Source organism: Diabrotica virgifera, chromosome 1 (genome assembly GCF_917563875.1).
Source record: "Diabrotica virgifera virgifera chromosome 1, PGI_DIABVI_V3a".
In the NCBI taxonomy this organism is placed as follows: domain Eukaryota; kingdom Metazoa; phylum Arthropoda; class Insecta; order Coleoptera; family Chrysomelidae; genus Diabrotica; species Diabrotica virgifera.
Window position 1 is genome coordinate 111,910,134 of NC_065443.1, and position 6,000 is coordinate 111,916,133.

Below are 6,000 nucleotides of genomic sequence, written 5' to 3' on the forward strand. Positions count from 1 at the left end.
TTGGATTACATATGAATTACAGCAAAACAAAAGTGATAACAAGATGAGTTAAGAATCGTAGGTAAACAAAACCAAATAGTAGAAGTGAATGAATTCATATATGTACTTAGGACAAATAATAAAATTGAATAGTGACAACCAAACAGCAGAAATAAAGAGACGAACTAAGCGTGGGCCTCGTTTGGTAAGCTCAGCTTCATATTCAAGAATAAAAAATACCCCCAATATCTGAAAACGAAACTCTACGACCAATGAGAGGACATGGACGTTTACAAAAGCGAATATGGACAGAATTGCAAAAACATAAAGAGCAATGGAAAGACAAATGATCAACATAAGACTGTCAGATAGAAAAAGGAATTCCTGGGTAAGAAATGTCACAAAAGTTAAGGATGCTACTCGTCAAACAGCTAAACTAAAATGTGGAATACAATTATTACATAGTGGAGACCATGGATACACAAACGAAAGAGAGGGAGACCACAGATGAGATGGGTAGGTGACCTGAAACATCAAGCCGGCTCAAAATGGATGCACATGGCTCAGGATAGAAAAATATGGAGGAGCGAAGGGGAGGCCTATGTCCAATATTGGATGTCGCAAGGCTGATAGAGAAGCATTAGTAGCTCATTGGTAACTATCTATAAAGAGCGTGTCGGATATCGAGACTTAATCACATCCCAAATAAAGATAAGGAGAAGAGGAAGGATTTACAGTACCGTAGATACAATAGGATCCAAAAAACTTTTATGGTACAGACATCTATATAATGCGAATGGAAGACGAACGATGGCCAAAAAGGCCTTAAACTATGTTCTATGGAATAGAAGAAGGAGAGGAATACCAGCATTAGAATGGAGAGTACAAATTAGAGGAATAATGAGAAATGGAGCCATAAATGAGGAAGAATGGACCAACCGAAAAAAGTGGAGATGAAATGTATGGAACTATATTAGCGAATATTTCAAAAAAGGCATCGAATTTCTTAGAGTAATAATTCTGTTGAACTTCCATTTGCATAATTATGTAGCCAAAAAAATCTCCTCTAGAAGTAACTTATTAATCGATCAATTTGCTGCGACTGGTATCTAAACCATTATAAAACCTAATGCGTCATAATCCTCTTTGATTTTTTCCCTAGGCGCGATCAGTTTCCCTAATTACATTTCCCCATAATAAGCTCTTATGGTCTTCCTCTCCTATTCCTTCCAGAAACTAGAGCAGTGATTTTTCATATTGCAATATTATGATTTAATGTTAGTGAATATGTTTCCTAGGTAGATAGAGTTACGAACAATGAAATACTAAGAACAATAGGTAAAGAGAAGGAAGTTGAACTTACAATTAAAGAAAGAAAGCTACAGTATCTCGGACATGTGATGCGGGGCGAGAAGTATGGCATCCTACGACTCATAATGCAAGGAAAGATAGATGGCAGAAGAAGCATCGAAATAAGACGAATTTCATGGCTGAAGAACCTGAGAGAATGGTTTGGATGCAGTTTGGATACATTCCTGAATATTATAAACGATCAAGAAGAGACAATAAAATTTACAATGGAAGAGGAATACAATAACACTTTGCCTTTCCTCGATGTTTTAGTCTCAAAGAAGGATACTGGATATGAGACTAAAGTGTATAGAAAACCAACACACACCAACAGATATCTCAATTACAAATCAAATCACAACATCAACGTTAGAAAGGGAATCATTAAATCCTTATATGAAAGAGCCAAAAATACATGTTCTAACGAAAATTCATTTTTAGAAGAAAAACAATTGTTAACAGCTGTTTTATTAAAAAATGATTATCCTTTATCGTTTATAAATAAGGAATTGTCAAGATTGGATCGAATGGAACAGAACAACTTAGAACGGGATCCTACAACATTCACAAGAAATAATACGAGGAAAATATCAATACCATATATAAAAGGACTATCCGAGAAACTTAAAACAATAGGAAATAAATTCAACATTTCAACAACATTCAAAACAACAAACACATTGAGATCTATTATATCTAAAATTAAACCTAACAATGAACAAGAAAGAACAAAGAATTGCATTTATAAAATACCTTGTAAATGCGATCAATTTTATTTAGGTGAAACATCAAGACCATTAAACGTTAGAATAAATTAACATCAGTTTTATATTAAAAATAGAGAATTTCAAAGATCTCAAATATGTCAACACGCATGGGATAATGAACATAGAGTTCAGTGGAGAGATTCAAATATAGTCCTGAATGAATCAGATATGTAATAAAAAGAGAAAAATCAAAGAAGCGGCTCTAATTATGCTAAATGAAACCAATTGTGTCGCAAATTCCTCGGTAGAATGCAGTAGGATGTGGTTACCCATACTGAAAGACGAAGTCAATAGAAAGAAAATACCACGATTAGGAATTTGGTATTAGTTTTTGAAAGTAAATTAAATGTAAGACCAGATACTTACGATGTCGGGATAGTATCACGAGGTTTTTCCTGGTTTTCCCTCGTGATTTACTATGGAATCTCTAACGCGAGAATTTTACTGTCATCGTTGTATTTGGTTGTCTTTTTAAAGAGAGATCACATGCTATGATTTTTTGTGACGGATATTCTTAAGTTGGGATTGATTTCATGTAATCGAATGAACTATCTTTTAGTAAAGTCGTCCCAGGAACGCAACTCATAAATATTGGCGATATCATTTTAAAGTCTTCTACTTTAAAATGTATAATATACGTCTGAATTGCCAATCTAAATGAGTCACATTAAATAAATTATTAGAAGATTTTTTTTTACTTAGCAACAACATTTTTGTTTATTTTAGTAGTATTTTGTATTTTGACAACGACACCCGATTTGGGCGTCGAAACGTTAATAAAATTATTTTTTCAATTTAATTGTGGCTTATTTCCCATCTAAATAGTTAATTTCAAAACAACTATTTAGAGCTACTGCCTCAAAAATTAAAATAGCTATGATGATTGCCAACCTCCGTAGCGGAGATGGCACCTGAAGAAGAAGAAGAATATTATCATCTCGACGTTGATCTTTCCCGACCATCTTAACCTATGCTGTCTCATTTTGGCATAAGTTAGTGCAACATTGAAATAACGACTTCCCCTAATATTCTTCTTGATATGCCTATCCGTGACGAATGTTGGCGATCATCATGGCAATATTTAACTTATCGGCAGCAGGGCAAGAAAGCTGAATAGAAGTTGTGTTAAACCAGGTTTCTGAGGTTGGTTAACCAGGACGTTCTTCCTCTTCCTTTACCTCTCTTTCTAAATATTTTTCCTTGCAGGATGCCTTGTAGGAGATCATATCGGGATTCATTTCGCATAAGATGTGCGAAGTGTTGTAGCTTTTGAAATTTGATGCTGGTCAGTACCTCCCGGATCTTCTTCATTCTTCTAAGGACCTCCTCATTGTTGATTTGGTGAGTTCACAGGATCTTAAGTATTCACCAATATAGTCACGTCTCTAATACTTCCAATCTTCTGCATGTATCTTCGTGTAAGGTCCAAGATTCAGCACCATAAAAATGCAGCATTCCTGCTTTTATACCAAACCAAGAGATAGGTTGTGACTCTTGGTGGTTGAAGGTGTTTGTGGCTGGAGGTGAACCTAGCTTTTCTGATGCGTTCCTTTATCTCCTGGTTGATTGTCTATTCTTCATTTACTATGCTGCCGAGGTAGTTGTTGTGGGTCACTCTTTCTACTGGGGTTTTATTGGCGTAGAGTTGACCTTATGTTTTGTTTTTCTTGCTAATTGTCATGAGCCTTGTCTTCTTGAGTCCATATTGTTGAGTGTAATACTTGATTTTGTTCATAGAGGACTTGTAGGTCTTCTAGGTTGTCCACAAATACTTTGGTGTCATCTACATCTCTGATATTGTTTAGCCGCTACTTGTCTATTAGGATGCCTTTTTAGTTTCGTATAAATCTTCGATAACTATTTTTTTACATTAGAGATTGAAGATTGGTGGAGATAAAATACAGTCTTGCCTCATTCCACGGATGATGTTCAGATATTAGGTGTATATTAATTTTTTTCGTCTATCGGTTTTTGGCAAAAAATCGTTCTAGAATATTCAGTGTAAAAATTATACATTGAGCATCTTTGGGTATATTTTCGGGTATTATATTTCAGCAACAGTTTTTGTACACTTTAGACCAGAAGTTAGGCCATACCTTAAGCCTTAACAATGCTATAGCACATATACCATAGCAGCCCTCTAGACACAATTGGACTCCTGGAGCAATACATATTAATCAACTATCAAAATAGCTAAACGGTAACTAGATATCTACATTCTTCTTCTTCTAAAGGAGCCTATTTTCTAGTGATGTTGGCGACTACATTGATCCATTTTATACCCATCTTATTCGATTCACAGCAGCTCGAGATCAGTTGACGTTAGACCAATCCATTTCCTAAAATTGTCTAGCCAGGATATACGTCTACGTCCAAGGCCTCACCATGTTTTTTTTTGAAAAATGGCTTTGGCAGAGCCAATTAGCCAGACTTGTTTCTGATTGATTGCAGATTCATAGTGATAAATTTCTTATAACATAAGTACATTCTACAATTTTATTTTTATAGATACATTGGCACATTGTGTAGCTTTTTTTTGTTTTTTTTACTGTGTTTTTTTTAATATATATTTTAATTTGTGCGAAACACTTTTTTTTACTTCTTTTTTTTCTATTCTTTTTTATTTTTGTTCCTTTTTTCTTCTTTTTTTTTTGTTTATTTTTTTTTGTTATTATTTTATTTTGTGTTTTTTTTAATATTATTATTTTTTTTTTTTTATTTTTTTTTTAATTTTTTCAAACCACATTAACAAATTATGCCTATTTATTACATATTACGTTTACAACTTGTATTTACATAATTTAACATGTTTATAAATGAGATGAAGAATTTCCATATCATTTGTAAATATTAAAGTATTTAGGTTTATTGGGAAAAAACATTTTAAATCTTTAGGTCGTTTATGTTATTTATGTTTAAATGACATTCTAATATGACATGTGTTAGATCTCCGATTTTGCCACAAGTACAATAGGGAACTTGCATAAATTTTTAAATTCGAAAAAAATGTTATAAATCACCACACAGCATAATTTAAAACATGTATCAAAGAAAAAAAAGTTTTGTTTGTCTTTCGTTTGGCCCCTAAAGACGATTAAAAATTCAAATTTAAACAGGTGGTCCAAAACGCATCGTGACGTCACTTGGCTTTACATTTACATTTTTCCAATAAAGTAAACAGAATTTTAAATTAGACGTTATAAACGTCAGTAGAAAATACATTTATGTGACGTTACAAGTGTTTTTGATCGTTTGAACTATTCATAGAAAATTTCGTACTTTTACAAAATGGTTTTATTTTCAATAGTAAACCTTCGTTCCTTTCCTTCAAAAACAGTATAAAACTACAATTTTAACAACTGGTATATTATTATTACAATGACATACGATAAATGTCATTAGAATATAAATATTTTTGACTAATTCCACGACGATGAACTTGCCAAATACCCAAGTAGGTGGAGGCCAATAAACTAAAGAAGGAGAAGAAGAATATACCTAAATATAAGGTTGTGTCTAGGTATACGTTACCGTGTACGCAAATAAAAAAGTTAGAGTGTCAGTGAATTCTTATTTTTTATTTGTTTAGTGTTTGTTTTTAAATTAACTACGGAGTGTGGACAATTATTTAGTTCTTTTAATGAGTTTAAGAACATTTTAAAACAGTACGAAAAAGATAAGAGACTATAAATTAATATATATTTTTTTTAGTTATAAATGAAATAGTATGTATTACCGTAAAAGATTAAAATAAAAAGAAGACCTAAAGCTTTCACAATAATAATTAACTTGTTCTGAAGCTATTATCCTTGTGGCATTTTTGTAATCAACTATTCTAAATGGGAACTAAGCCACAATTTAACCAAAAAATAATTTTATTAACGTTTCGACGTCGTTGTCAAAA